The following is a 22,148-nucleotide window of genomic DNA, read 5'->3' on the forward strand; positions in this document are numbered from 1 at the left end:
AAATACAAAAGAAGATTACACACATGCTAATTTGCATGCTAGCAAAATCATAAGAATAAGTACAAAAACATTTCAAGATCTCATAATACTGGCAGCAGTGGGTTTAAAGCATATGCTAATTTTGCATGTTAGCATAATTATAAGAATAAGATAAAAAGGTTTAAAAGAACTCATACTAGTGGCATTTGAACCCACAAGTCTGTTAAAATTTAGGTAAGTCTCTAAACAATAGGAACAATCAATGATTCTTTCAACTGTCTTTTCCAAAACAGAAATGCACACACTCATGGAAATACAAAATCCTCAGAATTAGATCAAAGGGTTCTCAAAACCTCATAATACTGGCAGCAGTGGGATTTGAACCCACGCCTCCGAAGAGACTGGAGCCTTAATCCAGCGCCTTAGACCGCTTGGCCATGCTACCTAATGCATCATTAAAAGAGCTTCCTTAGAGTAAGTTTAGTGTATCTGACTACATTTTAAACTTGTGCATTGTGGAAAATGGATAGGTCTCTAAACAAAAAGGAAAAAGCAATGATTCTATCTTTTGTCTTTTCCAAAAAAGCAAAGCACGCACTCATACAAAAATATGCTAATTTTTCTATTAGCAAAATCATAAATATAAGCTGAAAAGGTTTTCAAAACCTCAATATGTTGGCAGCAGTGGGATTTGAACCCACGCCTCCAAAGAGACTGGAGCCTAAATCCAGCACCTTAGACCACTCGGCCATGCTACCTTAAACAGCATGGTTAATTAAGCTCCCTTAGAGAAAGTGAAGTACATTTGACAACATTTAAAATTAGTACATTTTGGAAAATGGGCATGTCTCTAAACATTAGGCAAAAACAAAGATTCTATCAACGGTCTTTATCTTAACTGAAAACTGCTAAATCATACAAATACAAAAGAAGATTATATCACATGCTAATTTGCATGCTAGCAAAATCATAAGAATAAGTACAAAAACATTTCAAGATCTCATAATACTGGCAGCAGTGAGATTAAAGCATATGCTAATTTTGCATGTTAGCATAATTATAAGAATGAGATAAAAAGGTTTAAAAGAGCTCATACTAGTGGCAGCAGTGGGATTTGAACTCACAAGTCTGTTGGAATATGGGTAAGTCTCTTAACAATAGGAAAAATCAATGATTCTTTCTACTGTCTTTTCCTAAACAGAAATTAACACACTCATGAAAATACAAAATCATAAGAATTAGATCAAAGGGTTCTCAAAACCTCATAATAATGGCAGCAGTGGGATTTGAATGGCCATGTCTCTAAACATTAGAAAAAAGCAAGGATTCTTTCAACAGTCTTTATCTGAACTGAAAACTGGAAAATCATGCAAATACAAAAGAAGATTAAATCACATGCTAATTTGCATGTTAGCAAAATCATGAGAATAAGTACAAAAACATTTCAAGATCTCATAATACTGGCAGCAGTGGGTTTAAAGCATATGCTAATTTTGCATGTTAGCATAATTATAAGAATAAGATAAAAAGGTTTAAAAGAACTCATACTAGTGGCATTTGAACCCACAAGTCTGTAAAAAATTTAGGTAAGTCTCTAAACTAAAGTCTAAAACTGTCTTTTCCAAAACAGAAATGCACACACTCATGGAAATACAAAATCCTCAGAATTAGATTAAAGGGTTCTCAAAACCTCATAATACTGGCAGCAGTGGGATTTGAACCCACGCCTCCGAAGAGACTGGAGCCTTAATCCAGCGCCTTAGACCGCTCGGCCATGCTACCTAATGCATCATTAAAAGAGCTTCCTTAGAGTAAGTTTAGTGTATCTGACTACATTTTAAACTTGTGCATTGTGGAAAATGGATAGTCTCTAAACAAAAAGGAAAAAGCAATGATTCTATCTTTTGTCTTTTCCAAAAAAGCAAAGCACGCACTCATACAAAAATATGCTAATTTTTCTGTTAGCAAAAATCATAAATATAAGCTGAAAAGGTTTTCAAAACCTCAATATGTTGGCAGCAGTGGGATTTGAACCCACGCCTCCAAAGAGACTGGAACCTAAATCCAGCGCCTTAGACCACTCAGCCATGCTACCTTAAACAGCATGGATAATTAAGCTTCCTTAGAGAAAGTGAAGTACATTTGACAACATTTAAAATTAGTACATTTTGGAAAATGGGCATGTCTCTAAACATTAGGCAAAAACAAAGATTCTATCAACGGTCTTTATCTTAACTGAAAACTGCTAAATCATACAAATACAAAAGAAGATTATATCACATGCTAATTTGCATGCTAGCAAAATCATAAGAATAAGTACAAAAACATTTCAAGATCTCATTATACTGGCAGCAGTGAGATTAAAGCATCTGCTAATTTTGCATGTTAGCATAATTATAAGAATGAGATAAAAAGGTTTAAAAGAACTCATACTAGTGGCAGCAGTGGGATTTGAACTCACAAGTCTGTTGGAATATGGGTAAGTCTCTTAACAATAGGAAAAATCAAAGATTCTTTCAACTGTCTCTTCCTAAACAGAAATTAACACACTCATGAAAATACAAAATCATAAGAATTATATCAAAGGGTTCTCAAAACCTCATAATAATGGCAGCAGTGGGATTTGAATGGGCATGTATCTAAACATTAGATAAAAGCAAGGATTCTTTCAACAGTCTTTATCTGAACTGAAAACTGGAAAATCATGCAAATACAAAAGAAGATTAAATCACATGCTAATTTGCATGTTAGCAAAATCATGAGAATAAGTACAAAAACATTTCAAGATCTCATAATACTGGCAGCAGTGGGTTTAAAGCATATGCTAATTTTGCATGTTAGCATAATTATAAGAATAAGATAAAAAGGTTTAAAAGAACTCATACTAGTGGCATTTGAACCCACAAGTCTGTTAAAATTTAGGTAAGTCTCTAAACAATAGGAACAATCAATGATTCTTTCAACTGTCTTTTCCAAAACAGAAATGCACACACTCATGGAAATACAAAATACTCAGAATTAGATCAAAGGGTTCTCAAACCTCATAATACTGGCAGCAGTGGGATTTGAACCCACGCCTCCGAAGAGACTGGAGCCTTAATCCAGCGCCTTAGACTGCTTGGCCATGCTACCTAATGCGTCATTAAAAGAGCTTCCTTAGAGTAAGTTTAGTGTATCTGACTACATTTTAAACTTGTGCATTGTAGAAAATGGATAGGTCTCTAAACAAAAAGGAAAAAGCAATGATTCTATCTTTTGTCTTTTCCAAAAAAGCAAAGCACGCACTCATACAAAAATATGCTAATTTTTCTATTAGCAAAATCATAAATATAAGCTGAAAAGGTTTTCAAAACCTCAATATGTTGACAGCAGTGGGATTTGAACCCACGCCTCCAAAGAGACTGGAGCCTAAATCCAGCACCTTAGACCACTCGGCCATGCTACCTTAAAAAGCATGGTTAATTAAGCTCCCTTAGAGAAAGTGAAGTACATTTGACAACATTTAAAATTAGTACATTTTGGAAAATGGGCATGTCTCTAAACATTAGGCAAAAACAAAGATTCTATCAACGGTCTTTATCTTAACTGAAAACTGCTAAATCATACAAATACAAAAGAAGATTATATCACATGCTAATTTGCATGCTAGCAAAATCATAAGAATAAGTACAAAAACATTTCAAGATCTCATAATACTGGCAGCAGTGAGATTAAAGCATATGCTAATTTTGCATGTTAGCATAATTATAAGAATGAGATAAAAAGGTTTAAAAGAACTCATACTAGTGGCAGCAGTGGGATTTGAACTCACAAGTCTGTTGGAATATGGGTAAGTCTCTTAACAATAGGAAAAATCAAAGATTCTTTCAACTGTCTCTTCCTAAACAGAAATTAACACACTCATGAAAATACAAAATCATAAGAATTATATCAAAGGGTTCTCAAAACCTCATAATAATGGCAGCAGTGGGATTTGAATGGGCATGTCTCTAAACATTAGAAAAAAGCAAGGATTCTTTCAACAGTCTTTATCTGAACTGAAAACTGGAAAATCATGCAAATACAAAAGAAGATTAAATCACATGCTAATTTGCATGTTAGCAAAATCATAAGAATAAGTACAAAAACATTTCAAGATCTCATAATACTGGCAGCAGTGGGTTTAAAGCATACGCTAATTTTGCATGTTAGCATAATTATAAGAATAAGATAAAAAGGTTTAAAAGAACTCATACTAGTGGCATTTGAACCCACAAGTCTGTTAAAATTTAGGTAAGTCTCTAAACAATAGGAACAATCAATGATTCTTTCAACTGTCTTTTCCAAAACAGAAATGCACACACTCATGGAAATACAAAATACTCAGAATTAGATCAAAGGGTTCTCAAAACCTCATAATACTGGCAGCAGTGGGATTTGAACCCACGCCTCCGAAGAGACTGGAGCCTTAATCCAGCGCCTTAGACTGCTCGGCCATGCTACCTAATGCGTCATTAAAAGAGCTTCCTTAGAGTAAGTTTAGTGTATCTGACTACATTTTAAACTTGTGCATTGTGGAAAATGGATAGGTCTCTAAACAAAAAGGAAAAAGCAATGATTCTATCTTTTGTCTTTTCCAAAAAAGCAAAGCACGCACTCATACAAAAATATGCTAATTTTTCTATTAGCAAAATCATAAATATAAGCTGAAAAGGTTTTCAAAACCTCAATATGTTGACAGCAGTGGGATTTGAACCCACGCCTCCAAAGAGACTGGAGCCTAAATCCAGCACCTTAGACCACTCGGCCATGCTACCTTAAAAAGCATGGTTAATTAAGCTCCCTTAGAGAAAGTGAAGTACATTTGACAACATTTAAAATTAGTACATTTTGGAAAATGGGCATGTCTCTAAACATTAGGCAAAAACAAAGATTCTATCAACGGTCTTTATCTTAACTGAAAACTGCTAAATCATACAAATACAAAAGAAGATTATATCACATGCTAATTTGCATGCTAGCAAAATCATAAGAATAAGTACAAAAACATTTCAAGATCTCATTATACTGGCAGCAGTGAGATTAAAGCATATGCTAATTTTGCATGTTAGCATAATTATAAGAATGAGATAAAAAGGTTTAAAAGAACTCATACTAGTGGCAGCAGTGGGATTTGAACTCACAAGTCTGTTGGAATATGGGTAAGTCTCTTAACAATAGGAAAAATCAAAGATTCTTTCAACTGTCTCTTCCTAAACAGAAATTAACACACTCATGAAAATACAAAATCATAAGAATTAGATCAAAGGGTTCTCAAAACCTCATAATAATGGAAGCAGTGGGATTTGAATGGGCATGTCTCTAAACATTAGAAAAAAGCAAGGATTCTTTCAACAGTCTTTATCTGAACTGAAAACTGGAAAATCATGCAAATACAAAAGAAGATTAAATCACATGCTAATTTGCATGTTAGCAAAATCATAAGAATAAGTACAAAAACATTTCAAGATCTCATAATACTGGCAGCAGTGGGTTTAAAGCATACGCTAATTTTGCATGTTAGCATAATTATAAGAATAAGATAAAAAGGTTTAAAAGAACTCATACTAGTGGCATTTGAACCCACAAGTCTGTTAAAATTTAGGTAAGTCTCTAAACAATAGGAACAATCAATGATTCTTTCAACTGTCTTTTCCAAAACAGAAATGCACACACTCATGGAAATACAAAATACTCAGAATTAGATCAAAGGGTTCTCAAAACCTCATAATACTGGCAGCAGTGGGATTTGAACCCACACCTCCGAAGAGACTGGAGCCTTAATCCAGCGCCTTAGACTGCTCGGCCATGCTACCTAATGCGTCATTAAAAGAGCTTCCTTAGAGTAAGTTTAGTGTATCTGACTACATTTTAAACTTGTGCATTGTGGAAAATGGATAGGTCTCTAAACAAAAAGGAAAAAGCAATGATTCTATCTTTTGTCTTTTCCAAAAAAGCAAAGCACGCACTCATACAAAAATATGCTAATTTTTCTATTAGCAAAATCATAAATATAAGCTGAAAAGGTTTTCAAAACCTCAATATGTTGACAGCAGTGGGATTTGAACCCACGCCTCCAAAGAGACTGGAGCCTAAATCCAGCACCTTAGACCACTCGGCCATGCTACCTTAAAAAGCATGGTTAATTAAGCTCCCTTAGAGAAAGTGAAGTACATTTGACAACATTTAAAATTAGTACATTTTGGAAAATGGGCATGTCTCTAAACATTAGGCAAAAACAAAGATTCTATCAACGGTCTTTATCTTAACTGAAAACTGCTAAATCATACAAATACAAAAGAAGATTATATCACATGCTAATTTGCATGCTAGCAAAATCATAAGAATAAGTACAAAAACATTTCAAGATCTCATTATACTGGCAGCAGTGAGATTAAAGCATATGCTAATTTTGCATGTTAGCATAATTATAAGAATGAGATAAAAAGGTTTAAAAGAACTCATACTAGTGGCAGCAGTGGGATTTGAACTCACAAGTCTGTTGGAATATGGGTAAGTCTCTTAACAATAGGAAAAATCAAAGATTCTTTCAACTGTCTCTTCCTAAACAGAAATTAACACACTCATGAAAATACAAAATCATAAGAATTAGATCAAAGGGTTCTCAAAACCTCATAATAATGGCAGCAGTGGGATTTGAATGGGCATGTCTCTAAACATTAGAAAAAAGCAAGGATTCTTTCAACAGTCTTTATCTGAACTGAAAACTGGAAAATCATGCAAATACAAAAGAAGATTAAATCACATGCTAATTTGCATGTTAGCAAAATCATAAGAATAAGTACAAAAACATTTCAAGATCTCATAATACTGGCAGCAGTGGGTTTAAAGCATACGCTAATTTTGCATGTTAGCATAATTATAAGAATAAGATAAAAAGGTTTAAAAGAACTCATACTAGTGGCATTTGAACCCACAAGTCTGTTAAAATTTAGGTAAGTCTCTAAACAATAGGAACAATCAATGATTCTTTCAACTGTCTTTTCCAAAACAGAAATGCACACACTCATGGAAATACAAAATACTCAGAATTAGATCAAAGGGTTCTCAAAACCTCATAATACTGGCAGCAGTGGGATTTGAACCCACGCCTCCGAAGAGACTGGAGCCTTAATCCAGCGCCTTAGACTGCTCGGCCATGCAACCTAATGCGTCATTAAAAGAGCTTCCTTAGAGTAAGTTTAGTGTATCTGACTACATTTTAAACTTGTGCATTGTGGAAAATGGATAGGTCTCTAAACAAAAAGGAAAAAGCAATGATTCTATCTTTTGTCTTTTCCAAAAAAGCAAAGCACGCACTCATACAAAAATATGCTAATTTTTCTATTAGCAAAATCATAAATATAAGCTGAAAAGGTTTTCAAAACCTCAATATGTTGACAGCAGTGGGATTTGAACCCACGCCTCCAAAGAGACTGGAGCCTAAATCCAGCACCTTAGACCACTCGGCCATGCTACCTTAAAAAGCATGGTTAATTAAGCTCCCTTAGAGAAAGTGAAGTACATTTGACAACATTTAAAATTAGTACATTTTGGAAAATGGGCATGTCTCTAAACATTAGGCAAAAACAAAGATTCTATCAACGGTCTTTATCTTAACTGAAAACTGCTAAATCATACAAATACAAAAGAAGATTATATCACATGCTAATTTGCATGCTAGCAAAATCATAAGAATAAGTACAAAAACATTTCAAGATCTCATTATACTGGCAGCAGTGAGATTAAAGCATATGCTAATTTTGCATGTTAGCATAATTATAAGAATGAGATAAAAAGGTTTAAAAGAACTCATACTAGTGGCAGCAGTGGGATTTGAACTCACAAGTCTGTTGGAATATGGGTAAGTCTCTTAACAATAGGAAAAATCAAAGATTCTTTCAACTGTCTCTTCCTAAACAGAAATTAACACACTCATGAAAATACAAAATCATAAGAATTAGATCAAAGGGTTCTCAAAACCTCATAATAATGGCAGCAGTGGGATTTGAATGGGCATGTCTCTAAACATTAGAAAAAAGCAAGGATTCTTTCAACAGTCTTTATCTGAACTGAAAACTGGAAAATCATGCAAATACAAAAGAAGATTAAATCACATGCTAATTTGCATGTTAGCAAAATCATAAGAATAAGTACAAAAACATTTCAAGATCTCATAATACTGGCAGCAGTGGGTTTAAAGCATATGCTAATTTTGCATGTTAGCATAATTATAAGAATAAGATAAAAAGGTTTAAAAGAACTCATACTAGTGGCATTTGAACCCACAAGTCTGTTAAAATTTAGGTAAGTCTCTAAACAATAGGAACAATCAATGATTCTTTCAACTGTCTTTTCCAAAACAGAAATGCACACACTCATGGAAATACAAAATCCTCAGAATTAGATCAAAGGGTTCTCAAAACCTCATAATACTGGCAGCAGTGGGATTTGAACCCACGCCTCCGAAGAGACTGGAGCCTTAATCCAGCGCCTTAGACCGCTCGGCCATGCTACCTAATGCATCATTGAAAGAGCTTCCTTAGAGTAAGTTTAGTGTATCTGACTACATTTTAAACTTGTGCATTGTGGAAAATGGATAGGTCTCTAAACAAAAAGGAAAAAGCAATGATTCTATCTTTTGTCTTTTCCAAAAAAGCAAAGCACACACTCATACAAAAATATGCTAATTTTTCTATTAGCAAAATCATAAATATAAGCTGAAAAGGTTTTCAAAACCTCAATATGTTGGCAGCAGTGGGATTTGAAACCACGCCTCCAAAGAGACTGGAACCTAAATCCAGCGCCTTAGACCACTCGGCCATGCTACCTTAAACAGTATGGTTAATTAAGCTTCCTTAGAGAAAGTGAAGTACATTTGACAACATTTAAAATTAGTACATTTTGGAAAATGGGCATGTCTCTAAACATTAGGCAAAAACAAAGATTCTATCAACGGTCTTTATCTTAACTGAAAACTGCTAAATCATACAAATACAAAAGAAGATTACACACATGCTAATTTGCATGCTAGCAAAATCATAAGAATAAGTACAAAAACATTTCAAGATCTCATAATACTGGCAGCAGTGGGTTTAAAGCATATGCTAATTTTGCATGTTAGCATAATTATAAGAATAAGATAAAAAGGTTTAAAAGAACTCATACTAGTGGCATTTGAACCCACAAGTCTGTTAAAATTTAGGTAAGTCTCTAAACAATAGGAACAATCAATGATTCTTTCAACTGTCTTTTCCAAAACAGAAATGCACACACTCATGGAAATACAAAATCCTCAGAATTAGATCAAAGGGTTCTCAAAACCTCATAATACTGGCAGCAGTGGGATTTGAACCCACGCCTCCGAAGAGACTGGAGCCTTAATCCAGCGCCTTAGACCGCTTGGCCATGCTACCTAATGCATCATGAAAAGAGCTTCCTTAGAGTAAGTTTAGTGTATCTGACTACATTTTAAACTTGTGCATTGTGGAAAATGGATAGGTCTCTAAACAAAAAGGAAAAAGCAATGATTCTATCTTTTGTCTTTTCCAAAAAAGCAAAGCACGCACTCATACAAAAATATGCTAATTTTTCTATTAGCAAAATCATAAATATAAGCTGAAAAGGTTTTCAAAACCTCAATATGTTGGCAGCAGTGGGATTTGAACCCACGCCTTCAAAGAGACTGGAGCCTAAATCCAGCACCTTAGACCACTCGGCCATGCTACCTTAAACAGCATGGTTAATTAAGCTCCCTTAGAGAAAGTGAAGTACATTTGACAACATTTAAAATTAGTACATTTTGGAAAATGGGCATGTCTCTAAACATTAGGCAAATACAAAGATTCTATCAACGGTCTTTATCTTAACTGAAAACTGCTAAATCATACAAATACAAAAGAAGATTATATCACATGCTAATTTGCATGCTAGCAAAATCATAAGAATAAGTACAAAAACATTTCAAGATCTCATAATACTGGCAGCAGTGAGATTAAAGCATATGCTAATTTTGCATGTTAGCATAATTATAAGAATGAGATAAAAAGGTTTAAAAGAACTCATACTAGTGGCAGCAGTGGGATTTGAACTCACAAGTCTGTTGGAATATGGGTAAGTCTCTTAACAATAGGAAAAATCAATGATTCTTTCAACTGTCTTTTCCTAAACAGAAATTAACACACTCATGAAAATAAAAAATCATAAGAATTAGATCAAAGGGTTCTCAAAACCTCATAATAATGGCAGCAGTGGGATTTGAATGGGCATGTCTCTAAACATTAGAAAAAAGCAAGGATTCTTTCAACAGTCTTTATCTGAACTGAAAACTGGAAAATCATGCAAATACAAAAGAAGATTAAATCACATGCTAATTTGCATGTTAGCAAAATCATAAGAATAAGTACAAAAACATTTCAAGATCTCATAATACTGGCAGCAGTGGGTTTAAAGCATATGCTAATTTTGCATGTTAGCATAATTAAAAGAATAAGATAAAAAGGTTTAAAAGAACTCATACTAGTGGCATTTGAACCCACAAGTCTGTAAAAAATTTAGGTAAGTCTCTAAACTAAAGTCTAAAACTGTCTTTTCCAAAACAGAAATGCACACACTCATGGAAATACAAAATCCTCAGAATTAGATCAAAGGGTTCTCAAAACCTCATAATACTGGCAGCAGTGGGATTTGAACCCACGCCTCCGAAGAGACTGGAGCCTTAATCCAGCGCCTTAGACCGCTCGGCCATGCTACCTAATGCATCATTAAAAGAGCTTCCTTAGAGTAAGTTTAGTGTATCTGACTACATTTTAAACTTGTGCATTGTGGAAAATGGATAGTCTCTAAACAAAAAGGAAAAAGCAATGATTCTATCTTTTGTCTTTTCCAAAAAAGCAAAGCACGCACTCATACAAAAATATGCTAATTTTTCTGTTAGCAAAATCATAAATATAAGCTGAAAAGGTTTTCAAAACCTCAATATGTTAGCAGCAGTGGGATTTGAACCCACGCCTCCAAAGAGACTGGAGCCTAAATCCAGCGCCTTAGACCACTCAGCCATGCTACCTTAAACAGCATGGATAATTAAGCTTCCTTAGAGAAAGTGAAGTACATTTGACAACATTTAAAATTAGTACATTTTGGAAAATGGGCATGTCTCTAAACATTAGGCAAAAACAAAGATTCTATCAACGGTCTTTATCTTAACTGAAAACTGCTAAATCATACAAATACAAAAGAAGATTATATCACATGCTAATTTGCATGCTAGCAAAATCATAAGAATAAGTACAAAAACATTTCAAGATCTCATAATACTGGCAGCAGTGAGATTAAAGCATATGCTAATTTTGCATGTTAGCATAATTATAAGAATGAGATAAAAAGGTTTAAAAGAACTCATACTAGTGGCAGCAGTGGGATTTGAACTCACAAGTCTGTTGGAATATGGGTAAGTCTCTTAACAATAGGAAAAATCAATGATTCTTTCAACTGTCTTTTCCTAAACAGAAATTAACACACTCATGAAAATACAAAATCATAAGAATTAGATCAAAGGGTTCTCAAAACCTCATAATAATGGCAGCAGTGGGATTTGAATGGGCATGTCTCTAAACATTAGAAAAAAGCAAGGATTCTTTCAACAGTCTTTATCTGAACTGAAAACTGGAAAATCATGTAAATACAAAAGAAGATTAAATCACATGCTAAATTGCATGTTAGCAAAATCATAAGAATAAGTACAAAAACATTTCAAGATCTCATAATACTGGCAGCAGTGGGTTTAAAGCATATGCTAATTTTGCATGTTAGCATAATTATAAGAATAAGATAAAAAGGTTTAAAAGAACTCATACTAGTGGCATTTGAACCCACAAGTCTGTAAAAAGTTTAGGTAAGTCTCTAAACTAAAGTCTAAAACTGTCTTTTCCAAAACAGAAATGCACACACTCATGGAAATACAAAATCCTCAGAATTAGATCAAAGGGTTCTCAAAACCTCATAATACTGGCAGCAGTGGGATTTGAACCCACGCCTCCGAAGAGACTGGAGCCTTAATCCAGCGCCTTAGACCGCTTGGCCATGCTACCTAATGCATCATTAAAAGAGCTTCCTTAGAGTAAGTTTAGTGTATCTGACTACATTTTAAACTTGTGCATTGTGGAAAATGGATAGGTCTCTAAACAAAAAGGAAAAAGCAATGATTCTATCTTTTGTCTTTTCCAAAAAAGCAAAGCACGCACTCATACAAAAATATGCTAATTTTTCTATTAGCAAAATCATAAATATAAGCTGAAAAGGTTTTCAAAACCTCAATATGTTGGCAGCAGTGGGATTTGAACCCACGCCTCCAAAGAGACTGGAGCCTAAATCCAGCACCTTAGACCACTCGGCCATGCTACCTTAAACAGCATGTTTAATTAAGCTCCCTTAGAGAAAGTGAAGTACATTTGACAACATTTAAAATTAGTACATTTTGGAAAATGGGCATGTCTCTAAACATTAGGCAAAAACAAAGATTCTATCAACGGTCTTTATCTTAACTGAAAACTGCTAAATCATACAAATACAAAAGAAGATTATATCACATGCTAATTTGCATGCTAGCAAAATCATAAGAATAAGTACAAAAACATTTCAAGATCTCATAATACTGGCAGCAGTGAGATTAAAGCATATGCTAATTTTGCATGTTAGCATATATATAAGAATGAGATAAAAAGGTTTAAAAGAGCTCATACTAGTGGCAGCAGTGGGATTTGAACTCACAAGTCTGTTGGAATATGGGTAAGTCTCTTAACAATAGGAAAAATCAATGATTCTTTCAACTGTCTTTTCCTAAACAGAAATTAACACACTCATGAAAATACAAAATCATAAGAATTAGATCAAAGGGTTCTCAAAACCTCATAATAATGGCAGCAGTGGGATTTGAATGGCCATGTCTCTAAACATTAGAAAAAAGCAAGGATTCTTTCAACAGTCTTTATCTGAACTGAAAACTGGAAAATCATGCAAATACAAAAGAAGATTAAATCACATGCTAATTTGCATGTTAGCAAAATCATGAGAATAAGTACAAAAACATTTCAAGATCTCATAATACTGGCAGCAGTGGGTTTAAAGCATATGCTAATTTTGCATGTTAGCATAATTATAAGAATAAGATAAAAAGGTTTAAAAGAACTCATACTAGTGGCATTTGAACCCACAAGTCTGTAAAAAATTTAGGTAAGTCTCTAAACTAAAGTCTAAAACTGTCTTTTCCAAAACAGAAATGCACACACTCATGGAAATACAAAATCCTCAGAATTAGATCAAAGGGTTCTCAAAACCTCATAATACTGGCAGCAGTGGGATTTGAACCCACGCCTCCGAAGAGACTGGAGCCTTAATCCAGCGCCTTAGACCGCTCGGCCATGCTACCTAATGCATCATTAAAAGAGCTTCCTTAGAGTAAGTTTAGTGTATCTGACTACATTTTAAACTTGTGCATTGTGGAAAATGGATAGTCTCTAAACAAAAAGGAAAAAGCAATGATTCTATCTTTTGTCTTTTCCAAAAAAGCAAAGCACGCACTCATACAAAAATATGCTAATTTTTCTGTTAGCAAAATCATAAATATAAGCTGAAAAGGTTTTCAAAACCTCAATATGTTAGCAGCAGTGGGATTTGAACCCACGCCTCCAAAGAGACTGGAGCCTAAATCCAGCGCCTTAGACCACTCAGCCATGCTACCTTAAACAGCATGGATAATTAAGCTTCCTTAGAGAAAGTGAAGTACATTTGACAACATTTAAAATTAGTACATTTTGGAAAATGGGCATGTCTCTAAACATTAGGCAAAAACAAAGATTCTATCAACGGTCTTTATCTTAACTGAAAACTGCTAAATCATACAAATACAAAAGAAGATTATATCACATGCTAATTTGCATGCTAGCAAAATCATAAGAATAAGTACAAAAACATTTCAAGATCTCATAATACTGGCAGCAGTGAGATTAAAGCATATGCTAATTTTGCATGTTAGCATAATTATAAGAATGAGATAAAAAGGTTTAAAAGAACTCATACTAGTGGCAGCAGTGGGATTTGAACTCACAAGTCTGTTGGAATATGGGTAAGTCTCTTAACAATAGGAAAAATCAATGATTCTTTCAACTGTCTTTTCCTAAACAGAAATTAACACACTCATGAAAATACAAAATCATAAGAATTAGATCAAAGGGTTCTCAAAACCTCATAATAATGGCAGCAGTGGGATTTGAATGGGCATGTCTCTAAACATTAGAAAAAAGCAAGGATTCTTTCAACAGTCTTTATCTGAACTGAAAACTGGAAAATCATGTAAATACAAAAGAAGATTAAATCACATGCTAAATTGCATGTTAGCAAAATCATAAGAATAAGTACAAAAACATTTCAAGATCTCATAATACTGGCAGCAGTGGGTTTAAAGCATATGCTAATTTTGCATGTTAGCATAATTATAAGAATAAGATAAAAAGGTTTAAAAGAACTCATACTAGTGGCATTTGAACCCACAAGTCTGTAAAAAGTTTAGGTAAGTCTCTAAACTAAAGTCTAAAACTGTCTTTTCCAAAACAGAAATGCACACACTCATGGAAATACAAAATCCTCAGAATTAGATCAAAGGGTTCTCAAAACCTCATAATACTGGCAGCAGTGGGATTTGAACCCACGCCTCCGAAGAGACTGGAGCCTTAATCCAGCGCCTTAGACCGCTTGGCCATGCTACCTAATGCATCATTAAAAGAGCTTCCTTAGAGTAAGTTTAGTGTATCTGACTACATTTTAAACTTGTGCATTGTGGAAAATGGATAGGTCTCTAAACAAAAAGGAAAAAGCAATGATTCTATCTTTTGTCTTTTCCAAAAAAGCAAAGCACGCACTCATACAAAAATATGCTAATTTTTCTATTAGCAAAATCATAAATATAAGCTGAAAAGGTTTTCAAAACCTCAATATGTTGGCAGCAGTGGGATTTGAACCCACGCCTCCAAAGAGACTGGAGCCTAAATCCAGCACCTTAGACCACTCGGCCATGCTACCTTAAACAGCATGGTTAATTAAGCTCCCTTAGAGAAAGTGAAGTACATTTGACAACATTTAAAATTAGTACATTTTGGAAAATGGGCATGTCTCTAAACATTAGGCAAAAACAAAGATTCTATCAACGGTCTTTATCTTAACTGAAAACTGCTAAATCATACAAATACAAAAGAAGATTATATCACATGCTAATTTGCATGCTAGCAAAATCATAAGAATAAGTACAAAAACATTTCAAGATCTCATAATACTGGCAGCAGTGAGATTAAAGCATATGCTAATTTTGCATGTTAGCATATATATAAGAATGAGATAAAAAGGTTTAAAAGAGCTCATACTAGTGGCAGCAGTGGGATTTGAACTCACAAGTCTGTTGGAATATGGGTAAGTCTCTTAACAATAGGAAAAATCAATGATTCTTTCAACTGTCTTTTCCTAAACAGAAATTAACACACTCATGAAAATACAAAATCATAAGAATTAGATCAAAGGGTTCTCAAAACCTCATAATAATGGCAGCAGTGGGATTTGAATGGCCATGTCTCTAAACATTAGAAAAAAGCAAGGATTCTTTCAATAGTCTTTATCTGAACTGAAAACTGGAAAATCATGTAAATACAAAAGAAGATTAAATCACATGCTAAATTGCATGTTAGCAAAATCATAAGAATAAGTACAAAAACATTTCAAGATCTCATAATACTGGCAGCAGTGGGTTTAAAGCATATGCTAATTTTGCATGTTAGCATAATTATAAGAATAAGATAAAAAGGTTTAAAAGAACTCATACTAGTGGCATTTGAACCCACAAGTCTGTAAAAAATTTAGGTAAGTCTCTAAACTAAAGTCTAAAACTGTCTTTTCCAAAACAGAAATGCACACACTCATGGAAATACAAAATCCTCAGAATTAGATTAAAGGGTTCTCAAAACCTCATAATACTGGCAGCAGTGGGATTTGAACCTACGCCTCCGAAGAGACTGGAGCCTTAATCCAGCGCCTTAGACCGCTCGGCCATGCTACCTAATGCATCATTAAAAGAGCTTCCTTAGAGTAAGTTTAGTGTATCTGACTACATTTTAAACTTGTGCATTGTGGAAAATGGATAGTCTCTAAACAAAAAGGAAAAAGCAATGATTCTATCTTTTGTCTTTTCCAAAAAAGCAAAGCACGCACTCATACAAAAATATGCTAATTTTTCTGTTAGCAAAAATCACAAATATAAGCTGAAAAGGTTTTCAAAACCTCAATATGTTGGCAGCAGTGGGATTTGAACCCACGCCTCCAAAGAGACTGGAGCCTAAATCCAGCGCCTTAGACCACTCAGCCATGCTACCTTAAACAGCATGGATAATTAAGCTTCCTTAGAGAAAGTGAAGTACATTTGACAACATTTAAAATTAGTACATTTTGGAAAATGGGCATGTCTCTAAACATTAGGCAAAAACAAAGATTCTATCAACGGTCTTTATCTTAACTGAAAACTGCTAAATCATACAAATACAAAAGAAGATTACACACATGCTAATTTGCATGCTAGCAAAATCATAAGAATAAGTACAAAAACATTTCAAGATCTCATAATACTGGCAGCAGTGGGTTTAAAGCATATGCTAATTTTGCATGTTAGCATAATTATAAGAAAAAGATAAAAAGGTTTAAAAGAACTCATACTAGTGGCATTTGAACCCACAAGTCTGTAAAAAATTTAGGTAAGTCTCTAAACTAAAGTCTAAAACTGTCTTTTCCAAAACAGAAATGCACACACTCATGGAAATACAAAATCCTCAGAATTAGATTAAAGGGTTCTCAAAACCTCATAATACTGGCAGCAGTGGGATTTGAACCCACGCCTCCGAAGAGACTGGAGCCTTAATCCAGCGCCTTAGACCGCTCGGCCATGCTACCTAATGCATCATTAAAAGAGCTTCCTTAGAGTAAGTTTAGTGTATCTGACTACATTTTAAACTTGTGCATTGTGGAAAATGGATAGTCTCTAAACAAAAAGGAAAAAGCAATGATTCTATCTTTTGTCTTTTCCAAAAAAGCAAAGCACGCACTCATACAAAAATATGCTAATTTTTCTGTTAGCAAAAATCATAAATATAAGCTGAAAAGGTTTTCAAAACCTCAATATGTTGGCAGCAGTGGGATTTGAACCCACGCCTCCAAAGAGACTGGAGCCTAAATCCAGCGCCTTAGACCACTCAGCCATGCTACCTTAAACAGCATGGATAATTAAGCTTCCTTAGAGAAAGTGAAGTACATTTGACAACATTTAAAATTAGTACATTTTGGAAAATGGGCATGTCTCTAAACATTAGGCAAAAACAAAGATTCTATCAACGGTCTTTATCTTAACTGAAAACTGCTAAATCATACAAATACAAAAGAAGATTATATCACATGCTAATTTGCATGCTAGCAAAATCATAACAATAAGTACAAAAACATTTCAAGATCTCATTATACTGGCAGCAGTGAGATTAAAGCATATGCTAATTTTGCATGTTAGCATAATTATAAGAATGAGATAAAAAGGTTTAAAAGAACTCATACTAGTGGCAGCAGTGGGATTTGAACTCACAAGTCTGTTGGAATATGGGTAAGTCTCTTAACAATAGGAAAAATCAAAGATTCTTTCAACTGTCTCTTCCTAAACAGAAATTAACACACTCATGAAAATACAAAATCATAAGAATTATATCAAAGGGTTCTCAAAACCTCATAATAATGGCAGCAGTGGGATTTGAATGGGCATGTCTCTAAACATTAGAAAAAAGCAAGGATTCTTTCAACAGTCTTTATCTGAACTGAAAACTGGAAAATCATGCAAATACAAAAGAAGATTAAATCACATGCTAATTTGCATGTTAGCAAAATCATGAGAATAAGTACAAAAACATTTCAAGATCTCATAATACTGGCAGCAGTGGGTTTAAAGCATATGCTAATTTTGCATGTTAGCTAGTGTTGAGCGATACTTTCCGATATCGGAAAGTATCGGTATCGGAAAGTATCGGCCGATACCGTCAAAATATCGGATCCAATCCGATACCGATACCCGATCCCAATGCAAGTCAATGGGACGAAAATATCGGAATTAAAATAAACCCTTTATAAACTTGTAGGTTCATTCTACATGAAGGAAAACAACTAAGAATAATGTAGGATGTATTGGGGGACGTGGCGGAGATATTAAAGGGACAGAGGTTTAGCCCAATGTAATAGAATAGCAGGATTTTTAATTTTTTTTTATGAAGTTCGGCGTTAGAAAGAATTTGACTATGTTATTTTTTTTTTTTTTTATGTCAGATATTGATGTTTCACTACTTCCACGCCCTTCACCTTCTTTTTTACTTCTCCCACGCTTTCTTCTTAATTATCCTCATCATCAGCTTCTTTGACATCAACTTCTTCACCTTATTCATCTTCTTCTTCATCTTCTACCTATTATTTTTTGGGTTACATTGTTCATATTCTTTTTATTTTACTATTATCTTCATCATATTCAACTTCTTCATCATATTCTTATTTGTGACAGGCATTCCCGTAGTTGTTATCTATAAAAGTTTGAAGATTACACCTTCCGTTCTGCCTGTCACAAACCAGTTACATTTGTCCGCGTTCAGTTTGGCCTGCAGCATCAGGCTTTATCCAGGGGCACCACGAGGAGGAACGGACTCACCCCCATACACTGCTTAGTCTTCTTCTGCTTATAATTTACATAATATTTTTTTGCTCTGATATTTTGTGTTATGCTTAATGTCCTTCTGCTCTTTGTTCTGCAGCCTCTTGTTCTTCTGCTTCTCGGTCTTCCAGGTCGTCGTCGTCTCCAGGGTCGTCGTCTCCGGGGTCGTCGTCATCGGGGTGGTCTCCGGGGTCGTCGTCATCGGGGTGGTCTTCAGGGTCATCGTCTCCAGGGTCGTCGTCATCACGGTGGTTGTCGTCTCTGGTGTCGTCGTCATCTTAGGGGTGTTCTTCCGGGTCATCGTGTTTAGTCTCTTGAACTTGGAAATGTAGCAGAAGGTACAAGAAGGCTGAGAAAATGCCGAGAACCAGCTGATGGAACTGGAACTCGGATGGCTACCCGAAGGTCCAAGAGCCAATGGAACTACCGAGGACCAGCTGACGTTACTGGAACCCGGTTACTAAGCAGGAGGTACCCGTGCCTGAAAGCACTACCAAGGACCACCTGACGTTGGTGGAACTCGGATACCCAGAGGGAGGCACCTAAGCCAAAGGCTCTGCCCGGAACCAGCTGACGGTACTGGAACCAGGATGGGGAGCAGAAGGTACAAGAGCAAAAGACACTGCCGAGAACCAGCTGACGGTGCTGGAACCCGGATGGGTAGCCGAAGGTCCAAGAGCCAATGGAACTACCGAGGACCAGCTGACGTTACTGGAACCCGGTTACTAAGCAGGAGGTACCCGTGCCTGAAAGCACTACCAAGGACCACCTGACGTTGGTGGAACTCGGATACCCAGAGGGAGGCACCTAAGCCAAAGGCTCTGCCCGGAACCAGCTGACGGTACTGGAACCAGGATGTGGAGCAGAAGGTACAAGAGCAAGTGTCTGCGTGGCTTTTGCAGGACACGTTGCCGGCTGCACAGCAGGGGAACAGCTGGCGGTGCTGGACCCCACTGACACATTGGCGAGGTGTTTGGCTCTGTGCAGCCAGCACTTCCGGACAGCAACGAGCGGTGTTGTAGCCCGGGCTCTGCAGGGGGAGCAGAGTGTAGGCCGAAGCCTACTTGAACCAATTTCAAAGGTAACCTTTAACCCCCCCTCAGGGGTTAGAAAGTAGAAGAGCCACAGCTTATGCAGCAGTAGTGCTGCACAAGTCAAAGGTTGCTCTTTTAATTTCGCTCCTTGCACACGCTGAATGAAACACGTATAACATTTAGCCCTTTATACAGTCAAACTGTGTTGGAGGCGCGAGTTCCCTTTGTAATGAGACGCAGCACAGGTGTCAAGAATCCCACCTTGGTGCTGGGTGCAGCCTCCCGAGCGTTGTTATTTGCTGTACAGGAGTCTGCGCTGTCGTGTTATCCCCTGGCCTAGCGCCGTTAGCGCTGCCCATCTTCTGGCATCATGTAATGTCGGCCGGTGCGGTTCGCGATGCCCATGAATCCCAGCCCCGCAGTGTCTTAACATTGTTAAAACACTGCGGGGCTGGGATTCAGGGCCTGGCGCAGCACATATGTTCGCCTCTCACACTCGGGTCCTTACACCCGCTTCAGACTGTGCGGCGTCATCTGATCCCTTATCGCATGCCACGGCCATGAAGCCGCACAGTCCGAAGAAGGCGGAAGGAGAGGAGGGACAGGCGAACTGATGCACTGATCCTGCCCATCAATCACACCCTCGCAGTCCCAATAAATAAGACACCGAGGGGCGTTGTGTGGGTCAGGGCGGCCGCAGAGGCGCAGGCAGCCAAACAATGATGCCAGAAGACGGGCAGCGCTACCAAGGGGGTTGCAGCGTGTCATTACAAAGGAAAGTCACACCACCGGGACGGTTAAATGGTCACACAGAGGACACATTGCAGACGTGTTTTCAGTTCCACATGTGCGAGGAGAATACGTTTCTGAGCCACCTTGCACACATGCAGCATTACCGCTGTACAAGGTGGCTGGATAACGTAAAAACGCCTGGGGGAGGGGGGACAGGTTCCCTTCAATTTCAGTTCTTGTGTCTGCGTGGCTTTTGCAGGACACGTTGCCGGCTGCACAGCAGGGGAACAGCTGGCGGTGCTGGACCCCACTGACACATTGGCTGGTGTTTTTCTCTGTGCAGCTAGCACATCTGGGCAAAAACTGGCGGTGTGTTAGAGCCCAGGGACAGCAGGAGGAGGAGCAGGAGGAGGAGGAGCAGGGGGAGGGGAGTGTAGGCCGAAGCCTGCACAGGCGGCAGCTTTGGGTGTGTTGTGTCTGCGTGGCTTTTGCAGGACACGTTGCCGGCTACACAGCAGGGGAACAGCTGGCGGTGCTGGACCCCACTGACACATTGGCGAGGTGTTTGGCTCTGTGCAGCCAGCACTTCCGGACAGCAACTAGCGTTGTTGGAGCCCGGGCTCTGCAGGTGGAGCAGAGTGTAGGCCGAAGCCTAATTGAACCGATTTCAAAAGTCACCTTTAACCCCCCCTCAGGGGTTACAAAGTAGAAGAGCCACAGCTTATGCAGCAGCAGTGCTGCGCAAGTCAAAGGTTGCTCTTGTAATTTTTCTCCTTGCACACGCTGAATGGAACACGTATAACATTTAGCCCTTTAGACAGTCAAACTGTGTAATGGAGGCGCGAGTTCCCTTTGTAATGAGACGCAGCACAGGTGTCAAGAATCCCACCTTGGTGCTGGGTGCAGCCTCCCGAGCGTTGTTATTTGCTGTACAGGAGTCTGCGCTGTCGTGTTATCCCCTGGCCTAGCGCCGTTAGCGCTGCCCATCTTCTGGCATCATGTAATGTCGGCCGGTGCGGTTCGCGATGCCCATGAATCCCAGCCCCGCAGTGTCTTAACATTGTTAAAACACTGCGGGGCTGGGATTCAGGGCCTGGCGCAGCACATATGTTCGCCTCTCACACTCGGGTCCTTACACCCGCTTCAGACTGTGCGGCGTCATCTGATCCCTTATCGCATGCCACGGCCATGAAGCCGCACAGTCCGAAGAAGGCGGAAGGAGAGGAGGGACAGGCGAACTGATGCACTGATCCTGCCCATCAATCACACCCTCGCAGTCCCAATAAATAAGACACCGAGGGGCGTTGTGTGGGTCAGGGCGGCCGCAGAGGCGCAGGCAGCCAAACAATGATGCCAGAAGACGGGCAGCGCTACCAAGGGGGTTGCAGCGTGTCATTACAAAGGAAAGTCACACCACCGGGACGGTTAAATGGTCACACAGAGGACACATTGCAGACGTGTTTTCAGTTCCACATGTGCGAGGAGAATACGTTTCTGAGCCACCTTGCACACATGCAGCATTACCGCTGTACAAGGTGGCTGGATAACGTAAAAACGCCTGGGGGAGGGGGGACAGGTTCCCTTCAATTTCAGTTCTTGTGTCTGCGTGGCTTTTGCAG

General features: G+C 37.5%; 5 non-coding genes across 5 annotated transcripts; all 5 read right to left on the minus strand.

The window, feature by feature from the left end:
- Positions 1 to 1,679: 1,679 nt before the first annotated feature.
- On the minus strand, positions 1,680 to 1,761 carry TRNAL-AAG (transfer RNA leucine (anticodon AAG)). Its single transcript has one exon. It is a non-coding gene; the product is annotated as a tRNA-Leu (tRNA).
- A 6,672-nt stretch (positions 1,762 to 8,433) lies between these two features.
- Positions 8,434 to 8,515, minus strand: TRNAL-AAG (transfer RNA leucine (anticodon AAG)). Its single transcript has one exon. It is a non-coding gene; the product is annotated as a tRNA-Leu (tRNA).
- A 2,153-nt stretch (positions 8,516 to 10,668) lies between these two features.
- Positions 10,669 to 10,750, minus strand: TRNAL-AAG (transfer RNA leucine (anticodon AAG)). Its single transcript has one exon. It is a non-coding gene; the product is annotated as a tRNA-Leu (tRNA).
- Positions 10,751 to 13,341: 2,591 nt separating this feature from the next.
- Positions 13,342 to 13,423, minus strand: TRNAL-AAG (transfer RNA leucine (anticodon AAG)). The gene has a single exon. It is a non-coding gene; the product is annotated as a tRNA-Leu (tRNA).
- A 3,475-nt stretch (positions 13,424 to 16,898) lies between these two features.
- On the minus strand, positions 16,899 to 16,980 carry TRNAL-AAG (transfer RNA leucine (anticodon AAG)). The gene has a single exon. It is a non-coding gene; the product is annotated as a tRNA-Leu (tRNA).
- Between the last annotated feature and the right edge of the window lie 5,168 nt (positions 16,981 to 22,148).

This window comes from Ranitomeya variabilis, chromosome 5, assembly GCF_051348905.1.
Source record: "Ranitomeya variabilis isolate aRanVar5 chromosome 5, aRanVar5.hap1, whole genome shotgun sequence".
Taxonomy (NCBI): Eukaryota; Metazoa; Chordata; class Amphibia; order Anura; family Dendrobatidae; genus Ranitomeya; species Ranitomeya variabilis.